Source organism: Myodes glareolus, chromosome 22, assembly GCF_982192425.1.
Source record: "Myodes glareolus chromosome 22, mMyoGla1.1, whole genome shotgun sequence".
Taxonomy (NCBI): Eukaryota; Metazoa; Chordata; class Mammalia; order Rodentia; family Cricetidae; genus Myodes; species Myodes glareolus.
The window spans coordinates 35,618,656-35,633,661 of record NC_142047.1 but is presented as its reverse complement, the minus strand read 5'-3'; the positions used below and the strand labels follow the sequence as shown (position 1 = coordinate 35,633,661).

General features: G+C 48.7%; 1 protein-coding gene across 1 annotated transcript in view; it reads left to right on the top strand.

Annotated features, from left to right (window-relative positions):
• The first annotated feature begins 457 nt into the window (after positions 1 to 457).
• The window catches only part of Pskh1 (protein serine kinase H1), a 31,934-nt gene continuing 17,385 nt past the window's right edge, over positions 458 to 15,006 (top strand). Inside the window, exon 1 of the mRNA XM_048437059.3 lies at positions 458 to 591. The gene's annotated coding sequence lies outside the window, so the exon portion shown is untranslated. The remainder of the gene's footprint in view (positions 592 to 15,006) is intronic.

The following is a 15,006-nucleotide window of genomic DNA, read 5'->3' as shown; positions in this document are numbered from 1 at the left end:
GAGTAATCTCTCATTCCGGGAGGCCGAGGTAGGAAGATTTCCAAGAGTTCGAGCCCAGCCTGGACTACGTAGTATATATTCCTGGTCAGCCAGAGGGACAGAGTCAGATCGAGTTTCAAATGAAACAGAACAAACACATTTAATTAATGAGATCTAAATCAGTCATCTGCGGAGATTCAGGGGCAGTTCGAGAAACCTCTGCGCCCACTGTGCTCTCTCCTCGCCTTTCACGAGCCCCTTCAGCTCTATAACCTTGACATTTTCTCCCCAACTTCCCAGTCTTTACAAGTCCCTCCCACAACCCGCTCCCCAGCCGCTTGGATCCACAGATAGACCCACCCTCCCGGAAAGTCCTTCTCCGCCCGGAAGACGTTGATTGGCAGGTCCTCAGAGGACGCCCACCGCGTCCGCCGAGCGGAGGGTCCGCCTCGGTTCCTCCCTGTAGGCCGCCCAAATTTGTTTTGGCGTCAGGCGCGCGCAGTAATGACGTCACGACGCTGACGCGAGAGGATGGCGGCGGCGTCCGTGGCCTGGGCCGGGAGACGGTGGGCTGAGCCGCCGAGACTCCGAAGAGCCCGCCGGCCGTGCGAGGTGAGGCCTTCTGGCTCGGGGCTTCGGCCTGACCGGCGTGAGGGGCTGGCGAGCTCGGCCGTGGCGTGGGCTTGACGCTGCCGGGCCGCCGCAGTGCAACTCCGAGCCTTCGGCCCCCGTGCACTGGGGCCTTCGTGCAGGGGAGCGGGCCGGGCCGTGGCTACCCACGGTCGCCTGGCGTGGCTTCAAAACCTGCTGCGGCCTTGGGCCCGATGGACGTGGTCAGCTGCCCTGGCTGTGGCTCAGTCGTCCCGCACCCAGCGCGGGTCAGGTTGATCTAACCTTGTGTGCGGCGCCTACTCTACATCCTGCCTTTGCCAGTAAACGCTAGGGTCCTGCTGGGGCCACCGATCTCCTTCCATGCACTGGCTGGAAAACGGGCCAGAGTCCAGCTGGGTCGCTTGCACGGCAAACCTGTCATACTTCCAAGGAGTGCCCCATCCCCGCCCAGTCTTCTGTGAAGTTGCTGCAGTGATAATTCCCACCTGAAAAATCACTAGTTGTAACCGCCTCCCTAGTCACTGTAGGGAAAAACTGACCTTTCTAGGCTGCGGCATTCAGAGCTCGTCCTCATTTGCTGAGGCCTAGCCCTCCAGTCAGCTTTCGGGCGCTGTGCTGCTTTTCTGGAGTGTGCTGCTGAGGCACGTGAGCCTCCCGTTAGCGCCATGGTTCCATACCCTTCAGGTTCAGATAAGCTGCTTTCTCGGTTTGGGAAATTCTTCCTTTCATTCCACCCTCACCCACCAGTGTAAGGAATTTACATGTGTCCTTAAGAATCTACCAGCGATGTCTCTTCCATCTCCCTTGCTTTCACATAGCAGTAGTGTTTGATTAAGGCTGTATGCGGCACCGGCTTGAATGGATACAGGTGGAGCGTCTGTCATAGCCACCAGCTGAGACAATCACAGCAAACACCTATCTTTAGGTGATAGGTGCTGCTTCCTCTTCAACCTTAATGACCTAAAAAATCTTTGGAGTAATTTTCCAAGATGCAAATTCAAGAGTTTTATTCTTAGTAGAAATGGTGGGATACAGCCAGGCGGTGGTGGCGCACACCTTTAATCCCAGGACTAGGGAGGCAGAGGCAGGTGGATCCTGTTGAGTTCGAGGCTAGTCTGATCTACAGAGTGAATTCCTGGACAGCCACGGCTGTTTCACAGAGAAACTCGGTCTCAAAATAAAAATAAAAAATTTTTTAAAAGGTAGGATACACTTCTAATCCCATCTATGAGATGGAGGCAGGGTGACAGTAAAGGCCACCATAGACTACGCAGTATGTTTAGGACCACCAGCCCCTGTCTCGCAAACAAAATACCCCAAAGCCCAGATTGGGTGAGCATACCTGTTATCACTTGCACACCACAGGCAGAAGCAGGAGGATGCCCAGAAATCGAAAGAATCTGATACGACTTCCAGAGGCTCTCGTGGGGGAAATTTTTTTCGCTCTATTTTTTGCTGTTATGATGGTGATGGAGACTGTACCCAGGGCCTGTACTCTTAGCACTTAGATGACATGTAAGCTACATGGTCAGTTTACGGTTTGAGTTCGGAAGTTGTGTGGTAGCTCCAATGCTGTAAGCCCAGCATTGGGAAACTGAAGGAGGATTACCATGGGTATGAGGCTACTCCAGACTGTATATTGAGTACCAAGTCAGCCAGGGCTACAGAGTGAGACCCTGTCTCACAAAACAAAACAAAACAAAAATAAGAAACAGGATATGAGATAGAGACCTGTATTTTTTTTTTAATGTATTATGTATTCAGTGTTCTGCCTGCATGTATGCCTGCAGGCCAGAAGGGGGCACCAGATCTCATTACAGATGGTTGTAAACCACCATGTGGGTGCTGGGAATTGAACTCAGGACTCTGGAAGAGCAGGCAGTGCTCTTAACTGCTGAGCCGCCTCTCCAATCCTAAGACCTGTGTTTTTTAAAGTTGTGAAGTCTTCCTCCCCCTGTACATGAATTGTTCCCAGGATGTTTTGCATTCTACCAAATGAGCTATGTCCCTATTTCAGAAATCTATATTTTGAAAACCAATAAAAGCAGGTCATGGTAGTCACATCAGTAATCCCAGCATTCTGGATGCTGAGGCAGGAGAATCGCTGTGAGTTTGAGGTCAGTCTTGCTTAATAGTGAGTTCCCCAGATCATCTTGGGCTATAGAGTGAGACACTGTCTTGGTTGAGGTGGCTCTCACCGGTAGGATTTGCTGAAGGAGGCAGAGGCAGGAGGATCACGAGTTCAATGCCAGCCTGAGCTACACATTAAAAAAAAGAAAGAAAAGAAAAGAAAATGAAAAAGCCAAAGCTAAAGACATTACTGTACTTCCTTGGATGAAGATTTTGTGTTGCTGCTTCAAAAACTACAGCTTTGTAGACTCTTGTTCTGAATTAGTTGATCTTGGAAAATTTTGAAAGACCTAAGTTAGATTATTGGCCTTTTTTGTTGTTTGTTTTTTTCGAGGCAGGATTTCTCTGTGAAGCCTTGGCTGTCCTGGAACTCATTCTGTAGACCAGGCTGGCCTCAAGCTCACAAAGATCCACCTGCCTCTGTCTCCTAGTGCTGGGATTAAAGGCGTGCGCCACCGCGGCAGGGCCTGATAGTGGCTTTTTAGCATCCTGGGAGTCTCTGAGTTCTATTTTCCCATATCCAAGGAAGGGGAGTCATGTTACTTCATTAAATCTCCTTAGAGGGCAGATGGGTGACATAGTATGCATGAAATGCTTAGTACACTTGAAACCTTCTACATGGAAGCCAATTTACTAATGTCCATAGTGTCTTTCATTTTTTTTTTCTTCCAGTGTTGGGTATCAAACCCAGGCCCTATGCGTACTAATCAAACATATGCCAATTATATACTCTACGTTACTGATCTACAACCCCTAACTCTGGAAATTTTCATCTTTCTGTGTTTCTTTTACTTTTTTCGTGTGTGTGTGTGTGTGTGTGTGTGTGTGTGTGTGTGTGTGTGTAAGTAAGTGATTGTTGGTTCTGGGTTGTAACACAGGTTGTCGGTCTTGGAAGCAGGTGCCTTCACCCACTGAACTCTCTTGTCAGCCCCATTGCAGTTGATGTCTTTGTTTTGTTTTTCCTTAACACTAAGTGTTGGACCTAGTCAAGAACTCTAGCAGTGAGGTATAACCCCAGCCCTCTTTTTCACTTTTGATTTTGAGATAGGATTTTACTTAGTTGCCAAGGCTGGTCTTGAACTTACTCTGTAGCTAAGACAGGTCTTGGAATTTTCCTGCCTCAGCTTCCTGAGTAGCTTGGATTATGGGCCTTTCCCACCAAGCCCAGAAAATGTCATCTTTTAAAGTTGTTCTTCATATTGAGCTGTGTGTAGGGAGGTGCCTTGTGCTTTGTGGTATCTGCAAGGTCACTTCTAGGCACCAGAGAGCTCTGGTTACACTACTTCTCACCGGATAGATGCAGTTGGCCACTCCCCTAGAAGATCTTTGGGATCTAACTCGCTAGGGGATGTTTGCTGCCGAGTGAGCGAGTTCTCTAGGTCTAATTGTAATCCTGTGCTTAAGTTGTATAAATGAGCCAGGGAAAGTGAAGCCTTCAGGGAACTTGTTTGCCTCCGACAGTGAGCTGTACTTTAACATCTCTGATTTTCTTGGCACTTGCCACAGAGTACCCTTGAGCTCCGAGTGCCTGTGGAATTTGAAATAGATGCAGAGGTCTTGTGTCAGAGTCACAGGTCATGGTTAAATGGGTAAGAATTTGGTTTGTCCTATTATGTGGCTTTGTAAGCATGAGCATGTTATATGCGCAGCTCTGACCTTCCTAGCACTTAAGCAGCTGTGTGATGGTGTGATCATGCTGAATGCAGCTGAAGCCATTGACCTTACACTTCAGTGTAGCTGAGAGCAGCTGTCTGCATTGTTCCAGAGCATTGCACAAGTGTGTCATTCTCTGTGCGTATCTGAGAAGTAAAACTCTAGAAAGAGGTAAGCAATCCCGGTTATTGAGAGCTGGAAAGAGGCTTATCCAAACACCCTTCCCCTCCAGAAATCTTAGTATTGGCTAGGTCATTTCGGAACTAATTTTTGATACAGTCTTGTATTGTCAGGGTTTTAGATGTTAAGGTAATGAAAATGTGATGTTTCATCTGCTGTAAGGAAATCATCTGAGAGACTTTTTCAGACTACAGGTTTGAAGTAGCCTTTCAAGGAATCATACGAATGATGGTCACCTGGGTTCAGTGACACACACCTTTAATCCCAGCACTTGAGAGACAGAGGCAGGCAGGTCTCTGTGGGTTCGAGGCCAGCCTGATCTACATAGTGAGTTCCATAATAACCAGAGCTACATACATGGTGAGAACCTGTCTCAGGGAAAAAAAAATGGTCAAAAGCACTGTCCAGGGTATAAATTCCTTGAGAGTAAAGACTATACCTTATTTTTTATCACTGCCCTAAAGAGTTTCTAGTTCGAAGCAGGATATCAGTAAATATTTGTGGATTGGAAAGGAGAACTTGGTAAATTACTACATCTGTATTTCTGATGGTGGGAGGTCTTAAATTTGGGGATCACGACAAAGTGGGGAAACAAAGCAAACCTTGTAAGTCTTGTTCTCAGCAAGATGAGGTCGTTGTCTACCAACTATTACCATGAGGACAGTGTTCAGCTGTAGTCCTTGAAAAGTGGGGTCCCAAGATATTATAGCCCAAGAAGCCATAGCTAAGCATGGTGGTATATGATTGTGGTGCCAACTCCTTAGGGGACTGAGGCAGAGGTATTGCTTGAGCTTAGGAGTTTAAGACCAGCAAGGGCAATATAAATCCCCATCTCAAAAAAATAAATAAGAAACGGAGTAAATAATAAAAACTGTAACAATTGTGGCAGCACAATGTCCCAGCAATCAAGAGGCAGAGGCAGGTGGATCTTTGAGTTTGAGGCCAGCCTGGTCTACAGAGTGACTGTTGCACTGAGAAACCCTGTCTCGAAAAACCAAAGAAAAAATTATTTATTTTCTATGTATGTTTATATGTTTGTATGTGTGTGTGTGTGTGTGTGTGTGTGCGTGCGTACCTACACATGGAGGCCTAAGGTAAATGTCAGATGTCTTCTCTATCATTCTCTTATTTAAAAAAAAAGTTTTTTAGATTTATTTATTTTTATTTTATGTGCACAAGTGTTTTGCCTGCATGTGTGTCTGTGGAGGTCAGAAGAGAGCATAGGATCTCCTGGAACCATGTGGGTGAGAATTGCCAGCCAATGATCTCCAGGAACCTTCCTGCCTCCCTCTTCTCAGAGTGTTAGGATGGCATTTCTGTGCCACAATGCCCAGCTTTTTACATGGGTGCTGGGTGTGCAAACTCAGATCCTCATGGGTTCAGGACAGATAGTTTACCAGCTGAGCCATCCCCAAAACCTTATTTTCCAGCTTAAAAAGAAATTACTTTCTCTGTGCTGGGTTTGAATCCAGAGCTCTCACATACTAGGCACGAACTCTGACACTAGCTATATTTCCAGGCCCTAGTTTTTCATCATGTTAAAGAATGCTACCATGAATTTTCTCACACACTTATTAGTAGCAGGCTTTCTTGGACCGCCAGCCCCTAATCATGATACAGAAACGACACAGAGACTTCTTATTAGTTATGAATGCTCGGCCTTAGTTTATGCTCATTTCTAGCTAACTTTGTGTCCCCGTGTCGTGTCCCGTCCCGTCCGTTCCCCCCCCACCCCCGGCCAAGACAGTGTTTCTCTAAGTAACAGCCCTGGCTGTTCTGGAACTCACTTTGTAGACCAGGCTGGTCTTGAACTCCCTGAGATCTGTCTGTGTCTGCCTCCTGGGTGCTGGGATCTATCAAAGGCGTGCGCCACTGCCTGGCCTCTGGCTAACTCTTACAACTTAATTTAACCTGTTTCTCTTCACCTACGTTTGCCTTGGGCCTTTCTTACCTTTATTTCCTTCTGTATGTCCTGTCTATCTCTGGGCCTGGGAACGTTCTCTCTGCAGCCTAGATTCCTCCTCCTCCTTATCCTGTCTGCCTACCAGCCCCACCTATCCCTCCTCTGCCTAGCTAATGGCTGTTCACACATCTTTACCTCTTAAACAAATGCAGCAAAAACAAAAGTAGTAACACATCTTTACATAGTTAAAGTAATATTCCACAACACATATCTGTACCCTTATGAAAGTAGTTATGTAGCATTGTTTCTAGAAGTAGAATTGCTGCGTCAGTCTCCGTTATAGAAAGCAGAGTTCTCTTCAAGTCTGCAGCTGCTCCTGTTGAGAAATTTTTGTCTAAAATGGCAAGAATGTTTGTCTGGTGTGTGTTTGTCTTGTTATGATGTGATGGTGAGAAGTACTCATTTCTGAGATTACTGTGAGATTTCTGTCTTTTTTTTTTCTTTCTTTCTTTTTTGACACAGGGATTCTCTGTGTAGTCTTGACTGTCCTGGAACTCACCCTGTAGACCAGGCTGACCTCGAACTCAGAGACTCAGAGACCCACCTACCTCTGCCTCCTGAGTGCTGGAATTAAAGGCATGTACCACAACTGCCCAGCTTGGTTCAGGATCTTTATAGGTGAAAGGTTATCTTGCTTTAATGTGGGGAAAAAATTGTTGGTGGGTGGCATGAGAGATGGGCATTTTTTTTTCACCATTCATAAACCTTGCCTCTGTGGCTAGCTAACTCTTTTATCTATCTATCTATCTATCTATCTATCTACTTTTTAATGTGCATTGGTGTGAAGGTGTCAGATCCCCTGCAAATGGATCTTCGGACAGTTGTGAGCTGCCATGTGGGTGCTGGGAATTGAACCCGAGTCTTTGGAAGAGCAGTCAATGCTCTTAACCACTGAGCCATCTCTCCAGCCCGCTCACTAATTCTTTACTCCTGGTTTTCCCCCATAAAGTTAGGTCTGGAAGCTTGTGGACAAACTTACTTGGAGTTCAGAAAACCTCCAAAACCCAATAGGCTACCATTGTTGTAGAGGATGTTGAATCGTCATTGTGGCTGCTTTCTGCCCCTTAAAAATATCTCAGAATCTTTCGTTGTTCCTGGCATCAGACAGGAATCCACCTGGTCTCAGCTTCACTCAGTCTCGTTCACTTCCTGAGCTCAGCACTTTGCTAGATACTGAAGGAGTCCAGGAAAGTTGAGACAGTCCTTCCTCGAGGTGCGGACCGTGTTGTAATGGTCTAGAGTAGAGCTGTGTGCTAGGCTGAGCAGCGCGTGCCGGTAATCCCAGCACTCAGGAGTTTAGACAGGATTACTGCAAATTAGAGGCCAGCCCAGGTTATGTAGTGAGTTCAAGGTCAGTTAAGGCTACACAGCAAGACTGTCTAAAAGGAAAGAAAATCAGAAGAAAGCTGTGAGCCTCATGACAGAAAAGGGCTCAGCAGAGGTGTGTTGACTCACCACCTTAGTGAAGTGAGCAAACAATTCAGGCTTTGACCTGGTGAGGTCAAATTCTGCTGGGCCCAGATACTTCTGAAATCTTGACTGTGTTATGAAGAGATCCTTGGATGGAGAACCAGGAGACAGGAGTCCATGCTTGAGCACAACAATTTGAGTGGCTTTGGACAAGTCTCACTACCTCTCTTGGCTTGTCATTTCTGTAGTGTCAGGGAAGGCTGGTGCCAAGTGCTCACTCCCTCTGGCACTATCCAGCATGCTTGGGCTTTCCTGGAGGAGTGGCTTATATCAGTCCTGGAACTTGCTCTATACACCAGGCTGGCTTTGACAAACTCACAGAGATTTGCCTGCCTCTGTCTCCCAAGTGCTGGGATTAAAGGTGTGTGCCACCATTGCCTGATGGTTTTTTCTTTATAAACCTTATAAAGAAACTTTTTTTTCGTCAAGTGTGTATGGATAGAGATGAGTATTATTTACCCTTACTCACCTGGAGGAGGAAGTGAGTTCTGAGTGGCTCATGTTTGGTCATCCATGCAGTTTGTATTCCTTCTCATTAGTGAGATGTTACTTCCTCTGTGGGCTTGAGGCTCAGGAGCCAGACACCTGTGCTCTACCCAAGATCTGTCTTCTTCCAGGGTTTCAGTACGTGTATTTCCCTGAAGAGATGAGTCTACGGAATTCTTGGTTCATGGTTGTAATCATTGATCTGTATGAGAAGGAACATACTTTCCAAATGTTTTTGTTTAAATACGTTGTTCTAATTTGGGAGTACTGGTCCAGAGATCTGAGTTAAAGTCCCAGGACCCACTTGGGTGGAAGGAAAGAATTGACTTCTGTAGGTTACTCTGATCTAGTCTCTTCCTCTACTCCCCTTCCTCTTCCTCTCTCTCTCTCTCCCTCACTCAAATAAATAAAGGAATAAATAAATTTAATAAAAAAATTTTAAATTTGGGGCTGGACGGTGGTGGCACATGTCTTTAATCCCAGCATTCGGGAGGCAGAGGCAGGCCTGGTCTACAAAAGCTAGTTCCAGGACAGGCTCCAAAAGCCACAGAGAAACCCTGTCTCGAAAAACAAAAACAAAAAAACAAAACAAAACAAAAAATTAAATTTTGAAGACTAACATAAGTCCATGTGGCCTCCTGGGTATTTTGGTAATATCAAACCCTGAAGATGAATTGTTGCTTTTCATGTAAGGGAAAATAAATTTTATTCTGCTGAGAACCACATTAGTATACTAAGTAAAATCTGAATTCTATTTATGCTCTCCAAATTCTTCCTTTATGTCTGATGGATTTGCTTTGTTTTGTTTTTATTTTGTTTTTCTGTTTCTGTGTGTTTGTGTATGTATATATGCGGGTACACCTATGTGTGTGTAGAGGTCAGAGGTTTTGTTTGTTTTGTTGAGGCAAGAGTATAGAGGTTAGGAGACAACTTTTTTTCTTTTTCCAAAACAGAGTCTGACTATATAGCTCTAGCTGTCCAGAAACTTATTATGTAGACCAGGCTGGCCTCTAACTCAAAGAGCTGCCTCTGCCTCTGCCTCTGCCTCTGCCTCTGCCTCTGCCTCTGCCTCTGCCTCTGCCTCTGCCTCTGCCTCTGCCTCTGCCTCTGCCTCTGCCTCTGCCTCTGCCTCTGCCTCTGCCTCTGCCTCTGCCTCTGCCTCTGCCTCTGCCTCTGCCTCTGCCTCTGCCTCTGCCTCTGCCTCTGCCTCTGCCTCTGCCTCTGCCTCTGCCTCTGCCTCTGCCTCTGCCTCTGCCTCTGCCTCTGCCTCTGCCTCTGCCTCTGCCTCTGCCTCTGCCTCTGCCTCTGCCTCTGCCTCTGCCTCTGCCTCTGCCTCTGCCTCTGCCTCTGCCTCTGCCTCTGCCTCTGCCTCTGCCTCTGCCTCTGCCTCTGCCTCTGCCTCTGCCTCTGCCTCTGCCTCTGCCTCTGCCTCTGCCTCTGCCTCTGCCTCTGCCTCTGCCTCTGCCTCTGCCTCTGCCTCTGCCTCTGCCTCTGCCTCTGCCTCTGCCTCTGCCTCTGCCTCTGCCTCTGCCTCTGCCTCTGCCTCTGCCTCTGCCTCTGCCTCTGCCTCTGCCTCTGCCTCTGCCTCTGCCTCTGCCTCTGCCTCTGCCTCTGCCTCTGCCTCTGCCTCTGCCTCTGCCTCTGCCTCTGCCTCTGCCTCTGCCTCTGCCTCTGCCTCTGCCTCTGCCTCTGCCTCTGCCTCTGCCTCTGCCTCTGCCTCTGCCTCTGCCTCTGCCTCTGCCTCTGCCTCTGCCTCTGCCTCTGCCTCTGCCTCTGCCTCTGCCTCTGCCTCTGCCTCTGCCTCTGCCTCTGCCTCTGCCTCTGCCTCTGCCTCTGCCTCTGCCTCTGCCTCTGCCTCTGCCTCTGCCTCTGCCTCTGCCTCTGCCTCTGCCTCTGCCTCTGCCTCTGCCTCTGCCTCTGCCTCTGCCTCTGCCTCTGCCTCTGCCTCTGCCTCTGCCTCTGCCTCTGCCTCTGCCTCTGCCTCTGCCTCTGCCTCTGCCTCTGCCTCTGCCTCTGCCTCTGCCTCTGCCTCTGCCTCTGCCTCTGCCTCTGCCTCTGCCTCTGCCTCTGCCTCTGCCTCTGCCTCTGCCTCTGCCTCTGCCTCTGCCTCTGCCTCTGCCTCTGCCTCTGCCTCTGCCTCTGCCTCTGCCTCTGCCTCTGCCTCTGCCTCTGCCTCTGCCTCTGCCTCTGCCTCTGCCTCTGCCTCTGCCTCTGCCTCTGCCTCTGCCTCTGCCTCTGCCTCTGCCTCTGCCTCTGCCTCTGCCTCTGCCTCTGCCTCTGCCTCTGCCTCTGCCTCTGCCTCTGCCTCTGCCTCTGCCTCTGCCTCTGCCTCTGCCTCTGCCTCTGCCTCTGCCTCTGCCTCTGCCTCTGCCTCTGCCTCTGCCTCTGCCTCTGCCTCTGCCTCTGCCTCTGCCTCTGCCTCTGCCTCTGCCTCTGCCTCTGCCTCTGCCTCTGCCTCTGCCTCTGCCTCTGCCTCTGCCTCTGCCTCTGCCTCTGCCTCTGCCTCTGCCTCTGCCTCTGCCTCTGCCTCTGCCTCTGCCTCTGCCTCTGCCTCTGCCTCTGCCTCTGCCTCTGCCTCTGCCTCTGCCTCTGCCTCTGCCTCTGCCTCTGCCTCTGCCTCTGCCTCTGCCTCTGCCTCTGCCTCTGCCTCTGCCTCTGCCTCTGCCTCTGCCTCTGCCTCTGCCTCTGCCTCTGCCTCTGCCTCTGCCTCTGCCTCTGCCTCTGCCTCTGCCTCTGCCTCTGCCTCTGCCTCTGCCTCTGCCTCTGCCTCTGCCTCTGCCTCTGCCTCTGCCTCTGCCTCTGCCTCTGCCTCTGCCTCTGCCTCTGCCTCTGCCTCTGCCTCTGCCTCTGCCTCTGCCTCTGCCTCTGCCTCTGCCTCTGCCTCTGCCTCTGCCTCTGCCTCTGCCTCTGCCTCTGCCTCTGCCTCTGCCTCTGCCTCTGCCTCTGCCTCTGCCTCTGCCTCTGCCTCTGCCTCTGCCTCTGCCTCTGCCTCTGCCTCTGCCTCTGCCTCTGCCTCTGCCTCTGCCTCTGCCTCTGCCTCTGCCTCTGCCTCTGCCTCTGCCTCTGCCTCTGCCTCTGCCTCTGCCTCTGCCTCTGCCTCTGCCTCTGCCTCTGCCTCTGCCTCTGCCTCTGCCTCTGCCTCTGCCTCTGCCTCTGCCTCTGCCTCTGCCTCTGCCTCTGCCTCTGCCTCTGCCTCTGCCTCTGCCTCTGCCTCTGCCTCTGCCTCTGCCTCTGCCTCTGCCTCTGCCTCTGCCTCTGCCTCTGCCTCTGCCTCTGCCTCTGCCTCTGCCTCTGCCTCTGCCTCTGCCTCTGCCTCTGCCTCTGCCTCTGCCTCTGCCTCTGCCTCTGCCTCTGCCTCTGCCTCTGCCTCTGCCTCTGCCTCTGCCGTGCTAGGATTAAAAGCATGCACCACTGTGCCCGGCAGCAGACAATTTGAGAGTCAGTTTTCTTCTTCTACCCTGTTGGTTTCAGGAATCAAACTCAGGTTCTCAGGTTTGGTGGCAAGCTCCCTTAGCTACTGAGCCTCCTCTGTAAATCTGAAGTTCAACATTTCAGCTAGTTAGTGAGCAAGCCTCAGGAATCTTCCTGTCACCACCTCCCCAGCACTGGGATTCTAGGTCCAGAATAGCATGCCTGACTCTTTTGTTTGTTCATTTGTTCAAGGATAGGTGTCTGGAGCTCCAACTCAGGTCCTCTTTTTTTGTTTTTTTTGTTTTTTGAGACAGGGTTTCTCTGTAGCTTTTAGCTTTGGAGCCTGTCCTGGAACTCACTCTGTAGACCAGGCTGACTGGCCTCGAACTCACAGAGATCCGCCTGCCTCTACCTCCTAAGTGCTGGGATTAAAGGCGTGCGCCACCACTGCCCGGTTCAGGTCCTCTTGCTTACATGGTAAACAGTTTGCCAACTGAGTCATTTCACCAGCGTTTTTGTTTTTTACCATGTTGGGGATCAGCTCAGAGCCTCATGCCTGCTAGGCAAGTAAGTGTTCTGCTTCAGAACTATACCCTCAACCCCTTATTCAGTGGGGTGTTAGGCCTAGCTTCCCCATCTTGAGTTCAAGCCCCAACTCATTATAATTTGAGGGCCTCTGTGAGTTTTCTGTGACCCTCAGATTGCCACAGTGAAAGATGCCTGGGTTTCCCACTGCCTTTGATTGGATTAGTTTCTAATTTCACTAGCTGGTGAGGACATGTACGTCTTGGTCCTGACCTTATATGTGCCTTACTATACATATTGCACGACTCTTGGACACCCCAGCCAGCTCTTTTGAGATCAAATTCTGTATCCAGTGATCACAGTAAATGTCACACAGGCAGTTCCAAAACTGAGCTGTCAGCTGTGTGGTGGTGGCGCACACCTTTAATTCCAGCACTGGAAAGACAGAGGCAGGCGAAGTTCTGTGAGTTCAGTGTCTACAAAGAGAGTTCCAGGACTGCCAGAGATACAAAGAGAAACCCTGTCTTGAAAAACAAGCAGACAAAAAACCCAAAACAAACAAACAAACCATGTTGTGACCCCAACCATAAAATTATGTTTGTTTGTTTGTTTTTTGAGACAGGGTTTTTCTGTGTATCCCTGGCTGTCCTGGAACTTGCTGTGTAGACCAGGTTGGCCTCAAACTCACAGAGATCCACTTGCCTCTGTCTCCCAAATGTTGAGATTAAAGGTGTTCACTATCATCGCCCAGCTATAAAATTATTTTCATTGCTATTTCATACCTGTAATTTTGCTACTGTTATGAATGGTAATGTAAGTATCTTATATGCAGGATATCTATTATGCAACCCATGCAAAGTGGTTGTTCGACCCCAAGGGGTCATGATCCCCAAATTGAGAGTCACTACTCTAGTTCCTGGCTATTGTACTGCTCATTCATTTCTTTAATTCCATCTCACCATATGGGGACACCACACTGTGACTGGCCCATTTAGACCACTTAGACCATTGTTTAGACTAACCTTACACTTCTTTCTAAGCAAAGATGAGATTAACTTTTTCTTTATAAACTATCTGGTAATTCTCCATCACTTCTCAAGAAGGCCTGGTCCTCACTATAACCTGGTTTCTGCTAATCTTCCACAACATCATGCTCAGCTTTCTGTCACTCTAGTGCCCATTCCCAGGCATACTCTGGGCTTCTGGGCCTTGAAGTATGTTACTCTTTCTATTTGAATCTTCTTCCTTTGCTGACTTAACTCTTTCTTGGGGACAATTTTGAGAATCAAACCCAGGGCTTTGTGCATGCTAGAAAAATACTGTGCCATTGAGTTATACCTCAACCCCTCTCTGCTCTCCATGAAGTGAGGGCTCACACTGTAGCCCAGGTTGGCTTTGAACTTTTAGCAGTCCTCTTCCCAGTTCGCTGAAGGTTAAGATTACTGGTTTGAGACAACATACGCCGTTACTTGATTAATTCTTGCTTTCCTAACACCATGTCACTCTATATATGCCACTATTATTTCTCAAGCTAAACACTATGCTCTATTGAAATCCACCGCTTTGCTGGGCATGGTGGAACATGCTTGTACTTCCAGCATTGGTCTATATATTGAGCTCAAGGCCAGCCTGTGTCACATAAGATCCTTTATCTCAAAAAAGGGGAAAAGAGCTCCAGGTTAGCCAGGGCCACATAGAAAGACCCTTTCTCAACCTAATCTTAACCAATTTCTATAAAAAATATATTCTAATGCTTTTTCTCTTTCACTTAAATTTAATATTTATTGATCATGTCTTGTATTTTTGTGTTTTAAAAGGAAACAATAGGGACTCAAGAGATGGCTCTGCTAAGAGCACATATTACATTTGCAAAGGACCTGAGTTGAGTTCCCAGCACTCACATCAGATGGTTCACAATCACCTGTAACTCCAGCTCCAGGGCATCTAACAACCCTTTCTGGCATCTGCACTTATGTGCAAATCCCTCTCCCATAATTAAAAACAAAAATCTAAAAAGACATATATTGGAACATGCCTTTATCCTTTATTCCTGCCTGTATCCTATAGGTGTTTGATAAATGTTTCCCTTGGTCATTTTACTACCAGCTCTTCTGTATATCATAATTAATAGACAGTTCCCAGCTGGCTCCAATCCATGGGCCCTTAGAGGGTCAGTGTAGAGAAAAAGTTGATGCCCTCTGCAAAGCATTAGCACTTCTACATGTGTAGGGCCACTCAAAAGGCAGAGGGAGGAGGATCGCTGTGCGTTTGAACTAGTCAGGTCTACATAGTGAGTTCCAGGTTAGCCCTGACTCAAAAAGGTGGTGTGGGGGTGAGCAGGTACTCTGATGTCCAGTCACCATCAGACCTGTTCTGTCTGAGCTCAAGTCCCCTCAGTCTCTTGGAGCACAGATTTGTTGGAGCTTACCTAGTGACACTGTGCCAAGATTTCTGGTCTCCAGTTCACTGGGTTAGATTTTAGCCCTGTGGAAACTGGGCAAATATGAGACTGTGGAGCAGGATAGCTGCCAAAGAGAAGACTGTACACAAGGAAGGCTGTAGAAACCATGCAGGAAGGTGAAGTAAGGACAGACTCA